At 43.1% G+C, this 13133-nt stretch overlaps 1 long non-coding RNA gene across 1 annotated transcript in view; it reads left to right on the forward strand.

Annotated features, from left to right (window-relative positions):
* The first annotated feature begins 1746 nt into the window (after positions 1-1746).
* LOC144827643 (uncharacterized) overlaps positions 1747-13133 on the forward strand; it is a 199912-nt gene continuing 188525 nt past the window's right edge. The window contains exon 1 of the long non-coding RNA XR_013610280.1: positions 1747-1804. This is a non-coding gene — a long non-coding RNA (uncharacterized LOC144827643). The remainder of the gene's footprint in view (positions 1805-13133) is intronic.

The raw sequence follows: 13133 nt of genomic DNA on the forward strand, positions 1-13133 counted from the left end.
CAGTACGAAACTTACCGGTCTCTTAAAGAGACACGTCAGGACCCGTATCCACCGAAGTGGACACTTCGTTTGTGGGACTGTGTACCACCAACCCACAGACCAGAGTCAATTAAATTGACCCTGTCTAGATACCACCCCAGTAACGGTACTCACCGGGCAGCAAGAACGGAAGGCCTCGGACTGGACTGCACTGCTACGACGACGACGACGAACTTCGGACTTCAGTTACGGGTGGACCTCCGGATACCTCGGACCTTGGACTCTTGGCTTGGGCTCTGGTCGGGACTCGCCGCGTTCCTCCACCGTCTCGTTTGGATGCTGGACCGCCTCCTCCGTCTCCTCCGTGGGCCTGAGGGATACTTGAGCAGAAATATCTGCCACTGCGCAGAAGAGTTCCGTCACGACTGCAGAGGGTCAGGGGGTCGGCGTGGCTTCACCGACGCGTGGGGAAAGGGCAAGTCCCTGTTCAGGCGCCATTATGTGGTATATAAATAAATAATACCGGATCTATTTTTGAATGAATGAATGAATAACAGATAGCTCAATAAATAAGAGTCAAAATTCGAGGTAGTAGGAGTTTTGCAGGTTTATTACAGCATAAGGACAGGAACAGGACAACCTGCATAGGAATAGGATGACAGGGCCCAGCAGCTGCTGGGGCTGGATCTGGGATGAGCGCGCTAACTTTTAATAACAATACATGAGCATATATACATAACGCAAACACATAGCATTACATTGCAGTAGGCGTAGCAGTGGGTGGAGCAGAAGGTGTGACGCGTAGCAGTCGCGAAAGATAAGGGGGGAAAAGAGGTGTAACTGGGCGTATACATAGACATGTGGTGCAGACGTAACAGGATATGTCATGAATGGGGCGGAAACCATGGAGGGGGCTACCTAAGGAGCCGGGACCTCTAACCTGATGGTGCGCGCAAACTGGCAATGACGTATCACTAGGAGAAGCTGGGGGCTATGAACTCTGTGCTAGGAGCAGAGACTGAAGTCTGGAGGGTCGGAGCGACATGTACCTAAACAGTATCTAGTATCTGATGTTTAGAGAACATGTTGATATAAACTAGAAGTCATAAGGGGGAAAGCTAATAGACTCTAAGGCTAGAGCAGGCATTTATTCTACATGTAGTGCGTGATGAAGAATATTAAATGACCATTAAATACAGTATTTCTCTTAACATGGGGCCGAATAGGCTAGACAATGACGGAAACTATTGATGCAGTTCAGTAGCTTAGGAATGCAGAAAAGGAGGACTAAACTGATAGCTGGAATCATAACATAGTCTTGGCAGACTCAGAGGCAGAGCCAGGCTGGACCGGGCACTGAGAGGCAGGAAGTAAGTGAAGGGTCGAGGATACAGGTGGGGGCTGGATCGCTCCTCAGCGAGGCTTCAGGAGACAGGAGCTGAATCTGGTGTCCAGGCCCTTTTGAGGCCTAGAAACGGGGACTTTATAATAGAATAACGTGCACACTGAGAAACGTGGCAACGTAGCTTTACATAGGCCTGATACTCATATTACTCATGAGGACTGGGAAATGACATACCAGAGGTGGACACAACTATAATTGCGTCTTGAATCGGACATGGGGAATGCATATGCATATTTAATCATGCACACATAACATATGATGGATGAGGCGTAGGGACACAGAACATGACAAAATTTACTTTTCCACAGAATCTGCTTATGCCTGAAGTAACTTTTCTTTTCCTTCCCACACGCGATGTCAGGCAGCCTCAGAGCCTTCCCTTTCTCTTCCTCAACACTGGCCGTTTTTTCACCTGACAAAGTAAGGTTATAAAAATCTTTTTTTCCTCAAAATGACTTTGTCTGTCACGCGCTGCATTCACAGATGACTTTTCACACGCTGCTTTCGCCGCTCTGCGCTGCTTAGGGTGCCTCTCTCCTCGCTTGGCCAGATGCGCTCTGCCCCTCACGCCTCTTCCCAGCCGCTGTTGTTCCTCTGCATGACCCGACACCAGCTGGCAGCACAATTCACCTTATAACTCGTGGTGACACTGCCTGCGCCCTTCAATTTTGCCAAATCCTCACGCTTGGTCAGCTAGACACACGTAGCTTTTCTGCTTGGGATCCTTAGCGCAATCCGCCGTCTGCCACTTCCACACAGACGTTGCTGCTGACAGCGCGTTTACTTCGCAACTCGTGTTGACATTAGCTGCACCTGTCGCTTCTCACCACCTCTCCCCTCACACGCTTCAGTCAGCTGTTTGCTTCCTTGAATTCTCTCCAACACTAAGATCCCTCACTTTCCTTTTTTGTTTTACTGCTCTATATTCCTGAATTTGCGCCGTTTTTTCCTTCACTTTTCCATTAATCTATTTGTTCACGTTCAATTACGGATGCTCTTCCTTACCGCTACGTTCCTTTGGCTGGTTCCTTCACACCAAGCTGGTGCGGCTATCTTTACTTTCCGCTTCTTAATTCATTATAATTCACCTTTTCCTTTGGGTAACTCCTGGAGGGGATGTCGCGCGTTGGCCTCCTCCCAACAATCGTCGTCAGTGAAATAACTAAGCACACTTGAATCGGGTGACAGGTTTAATAACCAGACACAAAGTGCTAACAGCAAACATCCATAACCCTTGTCTCATGAATAACCTTACAGGCGTTCAGCTAGGAATGTTGACAGGTGGGCTGAACCAACAGGGGAAAAAGAGGGATGGTGTGTGTGTGTGTGTGGGCTATACCAACTGTAACTACAGATACAACACAGTGCTGTAATGAAATGTGCAGAATGCATACGCTCACCTAACCCTTTCCAGACTACTGAGTCTCTCTTACTAAAGTCCAGGGAATAGCCTTGCCTATCTGCAATCACACTGTGAGTCTCTGTTTAGTCTTAGAACCATCCTGACAGAAGCATGTGCTTATTTAATCTCTCTGCAGTTATATAAGTACTTATAAGCCTATTGTGATGATAACTACTAGCACTATGAGTATTCAGTCACTGTGTATGCACTTGGAGAATGAGTCAGGCATTCAGAAAAGCTATGGTACACAGAAATGAGCACAATGTATGCGGTCACCTAACCCCTTCCAGACTAGTGAGTCTCTTCTGCCAAAGTCCAGGGAATAGTCTTGCTTGTCTAGAATCACACTGTGAGTCTCTGTCCTGTTGTGTAACAATTCTGACAGAAGCATGTGGTTACTTCATGTCTCTCCTGACACATAACTGATTAGAAACCTATTCTTTTGTCATCTTTTAGTAGTATTAGAACCCAGTCACTGCTTACGCATTTGCAGAATGATTCAGGCATTCACACTAGCAGTGCTGTAGTGAAATGTGTAGAATGTATGCGCTCACCTAACCCCTTCCAGACTAGTGAATCTCTTCTGGTAAAGTCTAGGGAATAGTTTAGCTTGTCTAGAATCACACTGTGAGTCTGTGTCCACTTGTGTAACCATTGTGACAGAAGCATGTGGTTACTTCATCTCTTTGCTGACACATAACTGCTTAAAAAACTATCCCTTTGTCAACTTTTAGTAGTATTAGAACCAAGTCACTGCTTATGCATTTCCAGAATGATTTGTGCATTCACACGAGGAGTGCTGTAATCAAATGTGTAGAATGAATGCGGTCACCTAACTCCTTCCAGACTACTGAGTGTCTCTTACTAAAGTCCAGGGAATAGTCTTGCCTGTCTCTAATCACAATGTGAGTCTGTGTCTAGTCTTAGAATCATCCTGACAGAACCATTTGCTTATTTAATCTCTCTGTAGACATATAAGTTCTTATAAACTTATCGTGACTATAACTATTAGCACCATGAGAATCAGTCACTGTGTATGCACATGGAGAATGAGTCAGGCATTCAGAAAAGCTATCGTACAGTGAAAGGAGCACAATGTATGCGGTCCCCTAACCCTTTCCAACTATTGAGTCTTTTCTACTAAAGTCCAGGGAATTGTCTTGCCTGTCTGCAATCACACTGTGAGTCTGTGTCTAGTCTTAGAACCATCCTGACAGAAGGATGTGCTTATTTAATGTCTCTGTAGACATATAAGTGCTTATAAACTTATTGTGATGATAACTATTAGCACTATGAGAACTCAATCACTGTGTATGCACTTGGAGAATGAGTCAGGCATTTAGAGAAGCAGTGGAACAGTCAAATGAGCACAATGTATGCCGTCCCCTAACCCCTTCCAGACTACTGCGTCTCTCCTGCTAATGTCCAGGGAATAGGAAAATAGGAGGTTTTATGGAGTAGCACTCTGGATAGATTCAACGTGTAGCAGCAGCAAAGGAGTGTGAGTATCAATAAGGATACTCGTTTCTATTGCTTTGCTTAAAATTTTGTTTTTTTTTAATGGCGTTGTGTTGTTGAGCAGAGTGAAGTGGTTAAAGTCTATATGGTTAAAGTCCATACATGAGTGAGGCACTTTTGTGACAAGTTGAAGTTGTAAATGCTCCGTCGGGGCCAAAGATCTCAAGATATTTACCTGTGGTTTGTCTCAGTGTTGCCTGCGGTATGTATCGCGTGTTTTATGCTGGCTTGTGGTGTTGATCCTGAGTCATTGTCGACAATACCTTGGCAAGGCTTCTCTTCATGTGTACACAATTGATATGGTTGATCTCAGCTGCACAGAAACTAACTATATCAACCAAGGGTGAAATACGGCAGGTCGAGGTTTCATTGCAGTGGATGAATATAGAATGTTTATTTACCTTGTGAGTGTGGATATCCTTTAGTTGAGCAGACCGTTTTATTTGTTGCACACATTGTATTGTCATATTTTGCCTTGAGAAAAAGCACAAAATAATATTGTGAAGGAGAGTAAGCTGCTACGAGGAGCGAGTTTGACATGACAAGGTCCTGCGCTGTGATAAGTCAGTTAATGTGAAGCTGCAGTGGGATTGATTGATTACGTCATAAGAGTTGTGCTGGTATTTGTTGGGATTGCTGAACATGTGGATTGTGGCAGGATACCATTTATCATTTATTGAATTTAGGGAATTGTAAATGTGAATACAGAATTGAATAAAAGTGAAAATGTTCCAGTCATTACAGAAATTAATAAGGAAAGATGAGACCGCGGGGCATATTCACTGCACTCCATTGGCTTAACACTGCACTCCGCCATTTCAGAAATGCAGGGCTGCAGCGTATTTACAAGAATACAGTGCAGCCCTGCTTTCACCCTGTGCTGGCACTAATTGCAGCTGCCTAGAGCCAATGCAGGCACTCTTGCACCATTATGCAATGGTGCCTGCATTGCAGGGAAAGATTGTTTATTTGAAGGAAGGTGTTAACAATCACCAATGGCATTTTATAGCTTCTATTTATACTGCAGAATGCAGAACATATAGTAGTTGCAACACTCCACTTTTTTAAAAGGTTATTTATGTGCAGGAAGGGGCACCTTTGTGCACATAAACAATCAAGTGGCATTTTCCTGTTTCAATATGTGCTACACAATGCAGCATACATAGAAACAGCAAAAACAAGGAGAAATAAAGCATGTCTCCTCATTTCGCCTGGCTAAGAACAGTTTTTTGGGGGTCTATATTTTAGTTTACCCCACCCTTGTAAATAAGGGACAGCGTCAAAGTCAATAGGTGTTGTGGAGGACCGCCCACTGCACCATCCATTCCCTGCCCTTTCATGCTGCGTATCGTGTGGTAGGGTGCCTCATTTACATGGCAGCATTAAGCCTCGTATAATAGTTTAATGCTGCCTTGTAAATAAGGCAAAGCCTGTATCACCACCAGAATGTCCCTAAAAGTGCTCCCGTATTTTCTAAAACAAAGGTAGAAGTACTGCCTGAGGGTAAGCCAGGAAACATTGTTATGATGTACAAAGGTTACATTAATGTCTGTGGTTTAAGTTTTGGCATACACTTACTGAGCAGGATGAGGAATTACAGAAAAGAATTTTAGAAAATTTAAGGAAAAGAAAACACAACATGAAAGCGACTGTTAGACCAATTGTTCTTGGGGGTTTAAATACCTGGGAGCATATTGTTCAACAGAAAGATGGAGAGAAATTCCAAGGGAGGTATAGCAGAATAATGGATCATTGTGCGGAAGCTAGATGGGATACTCACCGGAAAATGGGTATAGAAGAAATAATACACGGCACACAAATGTATCTGGTGTTAGAAGTTGAGGAAGGAGTTAGGGGTAAGTGAAAGTAGAAAAAGAAACATTTAGAAACAGACAGAGCTGGAACAGTGAAAGAGGGAGAAGACAGTGACATTGATGACAAAGATTTGAATGAGTTATTACTAAATCGCCCACCACTTTATAATGATTCATCAAATCGAGACCCGATGCAAATGAGAACACATGAGGGATCTAATGCTCCTTTGATGCCTGAAGTACCAAAGGGACCAATGCTTATTTCTCCTATAAGCAGGCTGACAGACATGTCAGTTCCAACAAACATGATCGATTCTCATACTCCAGATGCTTTTAACTGTTCCCGTTACCTTTGGACCTGTTGTGCCCCTTTACAAGTATGGGTCACAAGTAAATACAACTCATAATTTCTTTGTATCTACCAGAGTAAATACAGTACACAGGAATTCTTTGGATTTGACAGTAAAATCCCTGATTCACCCTCCCGTGGTTCCAATGCGGGCCAAATAATGCTGCTACGAACATTGTTCCTGATCAGTCTCAGGCTGCTGTGATGCAAAGAATGGTGCAGAGGTTTTCATGTTTTTCTTGTCCCAGAACGAGTGGGCCTCCTAAAATGAATTATCATGCTTCTGATATGACTGTGCTGATGGGTGTTTCAGTTCAGATTCTTCTGTACTATGTGTGCAAACTGGAACAAGTACACATTTTCCTTGTTGAAGTTTGAATATGAATAGTACAGGAGAGCAATTGGGGTTTACTCCTCAAGAAGTTGATGAATGATTTAAAAAATAAAGTACCCTAAATACCCAGAGTTCTGCGTTGGCTCCAGTTTCAGTTCCAATTCCAACTATAAATTCAGTCTTGTCTCAACCTTCAGTTTCTAGTTCAGCTCATGTTTCAGATGTGGGTGCAGGTCAAAGTGCAGCACAAAATGTAGTTCAGATAAGTAAACTGCTTTCTGGATGTGAGCCGAGAAAAGGTGGAATTAGAAGAAATGATTCAGTAAACACTTGGCCCTATTAGATTCGAGGCTTATGAAGAGGATGAACTATTGTTTCTCTGTAAAAACGTTACAAGATGAGCAAATACGAATTATGAGAGATTTTTGAATTGGCTGAGACAAATGGGGTAGATATTCGGAATTCAAAGGGTTTACAGAGGTCTTGCAGGATGGATTTTACTGGCAAAGACAATGAGAAAATGAGAGCACCAAGAAGGATTTTACAGATAAAAGAGCTAATGAAGTTAATCAGATTATGGGATGACAGAGAAAAGTGGGAAGGCAGATGGGAAGAGGGAAACGAAGCGAGTTTGAGTGCAGTCACCACCTGATTTCTGTGGTGGCAGTGAAAGAGATGTGTGAATGCTCCCTATGAGGGAAGTGCCCGGAGGAGGGTATGTCCACTTACTTACCATAGACTAGACAAGATGTTTTGTCATTACGAATGATTTTCCTCAATTGAGAGAAAAGCAAGAGGAATGGGAGAGACTGTTCGAACAATTTGTGAAACTCTCAAAGGTTTTATGGGTTGATTTGAATATTGTGTTTCAAATTGTGTTTACAGCAGATTTGTGGGCCAAATCTTAGATTGCTGTGGAATGGCCAGAGGGAGAACCTCCAAGAGATTCTAGAGCTGGTGCACCATCTCCAGAGTTAATGAGGAAATATCATCACCTGATAACACACCGGAAGACTAAGGGCCTTGTTGCGAGTTTGGTAGGCCATCCGAGGTGCTGCTGCGGTCGGGGACCACCGCACCAGTGGTCCAATCCCCTTATTACCAGTACTGCCATTGGGCCATTTTGAGACCGCCACAATTACCATGGAACTGCCTTCCCTGGTCGTTGCGTGATGGTCTGAGGCAGCAATGTGCTTGGCGATGCCTCCACAGCACCGGCAAGCATATTCTGAGTTTCCCGACCGCCAGTCTTTTCATGAAAAGGCTGGCAGTGGGGAAATAAAGGGGGCACTACAGGGCCCTCTGTTGCCACTGAACACTGGGATGCATTCAGGGGGGCACATGGTGCGCCCCCTTTGTGCATACATGCTCAGTTCCTGCACAGCATGGACTAAGCAGTCCATGCCGTGCAGGAACTTGCTTTTGAATTCCCATTGGGGTGCCTTTTACAAAGGCACTGTCCTGGGAATTACAAAAGACCACCCGCCAGTCCAGGAGAATACTACTAATCTGGTGGGTGGCCGGCGGTCGACTTTGGCGATGTGAGAGTGCCACTCCTGCAAAACCAAAGGTGTAATCAGCTCCTACAGTTTCCCCTAAAGAAATTGTTTGGTTTGAGGTTGCCAGGATTACCCAAGTCAATACATGCTTTTTACACAATGTCAGTACAGATTCTCAAGCAAGACAGCTGATCAGATACTATTGCGGACAGTGATTTGGGACAATTTGTTTGTAAGTTTGTCATGGGTTTGAGTCCTGAGATTTCTGAAAGGATTCGACAACAGATACTTTGTTACCAAAGTAAACCTAAGTATTGCATTTTGAAAAATATAGTGCAGAAGATATTGACCTGAGGCACAAGAAACTCAAGGAGAAATTAATGATAATACATATAAAAGCGATGCTGAAAGGACAGAATCCGATGGGTTTTGAGAACACATAATAGGCACTGAGAGGTTATAATCAGGTTCTGATGATGCATGGTGTTAATGGGTTTCAAAAGCATCATTTCCCATCATGAGGTAGAGGTCAGTTGGATCCAAAAACAGATATTGAGGTGTCTCTTTTGTAAAGAGATATCCATGTCACTTGTGCAGAAAGCTTGGCCACTGGAGACATGAGTGTATGTTTGTTTTGAATAACATGGGAAATCAGATGCAGAATATCGCTTATGCAGTGTCTCAATGGAATAACATGGGATAGTCTCAACAGATACAGGGACAGGGAATACAGAATTCTATTGTAGCACAGCAAATGCAAATGCCACAAGTTCCTATTCCACAACAAAATGTTCTGGTGCAAAGATACAATATGAATCAAAACACCTACCAAAATCAGAATGCAGCACAGCAATATTTTAATAATTGGACGACAGTGACCAACACCCGTTTGCATGATTGTGCTTGAGGGGGCAGGAGGACTGCATGCTTGTCTCAGTCCTCGTGGTAGACCAGAGAAGTCTCTATGTAGCTAGGAATCCTATCTTATCACTTGTCAATACTGCTGTTACTCGCTCTACAGTAAGAACAGCAGTGGTCCCAAAAATAAACCTTTTGGGGGGAGAAAGTATTTCAGTTATCAGAGTTACAAACTGAAATATGTCTACTTAAATTTAACTAATGACTGTTAGAATAGGATCCTTTGAGGATGAACACCAATTTGTGGTGTGTGACACAAGTCCAGTGTATCTGAGATTTACTTTGTAAACTGAACTGTTCAATCTATTGCACACCCAGAGAAATGGAATTCCATATGAATGATGAGGATGTTGTTTTCAATCTTGCTCAACAAAAGTCAGATATTGGGATGTCTCCTCTCCCCACATGTGAGGATTTGCCAGAGAGACACTGTTTTCTTTGACATTTGAGACTTTACAGATAAACATATCAGACAAATTAAAGGTGTTGACTCAGTCTGAATTTTAATCAAACTGAATGCAGAGTTCCTACGAATCCCATAATACAATTTGCCTCCAGAAACCTTTGCAAGGGATTCTGAGGGAGATAATGGGAATTCCATGTAACTCTCCCATTATGGGTGTGCAGAATCAGAATGGCAAGTATTGCATTGTGCAGGATTCACGCAAGGTGAACGCCATGGTTGTTTCCTGTTTTTCCGTGGTACTGAACCTAGCTGTGATTTTATTGCAGAATCCATGTGAGGCTGAATGATTTTCAATCATTGACTTGTGTGAGGCCTTCTTTTTGATTCCATTGCATGAAGACAGACAATTTTTTCTTTGCTTTCTGCTTTGGTAGTAGCATGTTGACATAGTTTCCAAGTACCACAGGGGTATATGGAAAGCCCCTCAATATTAGATCAGATACTCAAAAATAATCTTGAATTCCTGAAAATGCTGAATTACTCAGTGTTATTTCAGTACATTGATGACCTACTGGTGGTGTCAGCTACAAAAGAAGCTTGCAGAGTTGACACTATTGCATTGTTAAATCATCTGGTAGAGAATGGACACAAAGTTTCCTCAAATAAGATACAGAATTGCCAAACTGAAGTCCTTTACTTAGAACACAACATTGAGAAAGGAGCAAGGAAAGTGTCACAGGAAAGAATCTCAGCAATTCTTAACATGAACCCTGCAGTGTCCCAAAAGGATGTCCGCATGTTCTTAGGAATGGTGGGCAGACAGTGGACTCAATTGTTTCTTTGACAGCAAAGCCTCTACAGAGGTTTACACAAAAATATGTGTCAGAACTGGTACCCTGGGAAGACAATTGCATGACAGCCATCACAGAGTTGCAAAGGAAACTTTTGCAGGGCACCAACTTTGGGAATGCCTGATTGCAACAAGTGCTTTATGTTATTCTGCAGTGAGAGAGAAGGTTGTACTCTTTCAGTGTTGACACAAATGCATGGACCACCTGTGGCTTATTGAATGAATGAATGTAAAGATTTGTAAAGCGCACAGCTACTGCTGGAGTGTCCTGGTGCTGGGCAAGGGCAAAGCGGGAGCTTGACCAAGTTAATCTTTGAACAGGTGTATTTACACTTCTTTGCAAAGGATTTGTTTTCGGGGATGTGTCCAAGGGTTAAAGGGACTTCATTCCAGTATTTGGCTGCCAAAACTGAGCAAGTGGAGCTTCCACATTCCTTCCGTCTGGTGAAAGGTAGAGACAGTAGGAGGGCAGACTGCAATCGGAGAGTTTTTCAGGATGATAGGGAGTCAGTTTATCCTGTAGGTATTTGGGTTCTGTTCTGTAAAAGGCTGCAGGTGCCACTGTAAGGACTTTAAATAGGACTATTTTCTTCACTGGGAGCCAGTGCAGTTGGTGGCAATACTGAGATATTTAGATATGTTTAGGAAGGTTAAGCAGAAGGTGAATGGCCATGGTTTTGTATATTTTGAAGTTTCTGCATAAGGCAATCTGAGATACCTAGATTTAAGATATTTGCATAATCGAGTTAAGATATAATCAGAGCCTGTACCACCATTGCCTACTTCTCAGCGACCCTTGATCCTGTTGCGGCTGTTTTGCCTGTATGTCTAAAAGTGATCATATCTACATTTGTGGGTCTTGAGCAATGTAAAAGTATTTATATGTGTCACCCACTGACAGTATTTGTGCCCCATTTAGTGGAGATATTGTTGACTCATATGGGAACACATTATCTAACCAATAGTCACCAGACAAAGTATGAGCAAGTCTTCTTGGGTGCAGAGAATGAGGCATTGAAAAGATGCATGGTGTTGAATCCACCTACATTGATGCAGATGCCTGGAAATGAGTGTTGTGAATGAAGCCGAACATGATTGCTTGGATGAGACTGAGTTGTTCATGAAATCCCCTCCTGATATTTCTGATGAGCCACTGCCTGCATCTGATCACATAATATTTGTTGATGGTTCCTCTTTGAGAGACAATGAAGGAAATCTGAAAGCTGTGTATGCTGTGTGTACTGTTGGAGGTGTTGTGGAACCATCATGGTTGCAAGGAGTATTTTCTGCACAGGTTGCAGAGTTTATAGGTCTGACACAAGCAAGCACCATTTCAGAACAGCTATGAGTTTAAATTTACACTGATAGTCAGTATGGCTTTGGAGTTGAACATGACTTTTGGCAATTGTGGTCTTAGTGAGGGTTCATGGCATCTTCTGGTTTGTCCTTTAGAAATGAGAAATGAGTGAGGAACCTTTAGCAGTCTCTACAATTGCCTGCCCATATTTCTGTTGTGAAGTGTGTTGCTCATCGACAAGGTACTGACAATGTCACAGTTGGTAACCATTACGAAGATGAAATGAAGAGATACTGTTCCCTGAAAGTGCACAAATTTAACGAGGAGATCTTGGCAAACACTTCCGATGCCACAGATTGCACCCTGATGTTGTCAGTCATAGACACATGGGAGGATGTTAGGAAGCTATAGGATAAGGTGAAATAAGCAGAAGGCTGGGTTGAGAGCAGCAGGCTTTGCCAAGAGGGACAATGATGTATGGATTTACGTTGATGGCACCCTGGTATAGCCTGACAGATTATTGTCACCAATTCCAAGGCACTACCATGGTCCCGCACATGTTGGGAGAGATGCAATGATGAGACTTTTCCAACAGGTGTGGTACAATTCCAGATTTAGAGCAACTGCAGAATTATTATGTCATTGTTGCTTAAAATGTCAGCAACCAAACCCAGGAAGAACACAGGCTGTCATGAGTCACTTTGGTAATTTTGCAGGTCTTTTCAGTTGGGTGCAAAAGGACTTCATTGAAATGCCCCATTACAATGGTTTGAGATATGTTTTGGTTATTGTGTGCAGTTTCCTAAAAATGAGTTGAAGCTTACTCCGAGATTTGTATTCCGGCTTCTCTGGAGTCAGACCATAGAACTCACTTTAACAATGAGATCCTAAAATGTTATGTGCAGCACTACAGGTAGAGCAGAAGCTTCATTTCAGTTACCGAACGGAGGCTTGGAATTGGTGAACAAGTTAATGTCAACATGAAATCCAGATTGGCGAAAGTGTGGTCTTCTACATCTCTGAAGGGGCTAGATGCATTGCCTCTTGTGTTGATGAGTTTGGGAAGTGCTCCAGATAGAAGGACAGGATTGTTGCCTCACAAAGTGATCATAGGATTTGTGATGAGGCTGCCAGCTGTTTCTGCAAATGCATTAGTCAATATTACAAATTATCTCATATTGGACTATTGCAAGGACCCTGCTGATGTGGTAGTTCTGTCTCTCACCAGGTTGGAGAAGCTGTCCTCATGGTCCAACAGGAGCAGTTCCATGAACTCAGTCTGGAAGACTGGGTAATTGTGAAGAAGCACGTGCAAATAACATGATTGGAACTTCACTGGAAGTAGTCTTTCCAAGTCATCCC

The sequence above is a fragment of the Lissotriton helveticus genome, chromosome 4_1, assembly GCF_964261635.1.
Source record: "Lissotriton helveticus chromosome 4_1, aLisHel1.1, whole genome shotgun sequence".
Classification (NCBI taxonomy): Eukaryota; Metazoa; Chordata; class Amphibia; order Caudata; family Salamandridae; genus Lissotriton; species Lissotriton helveticus.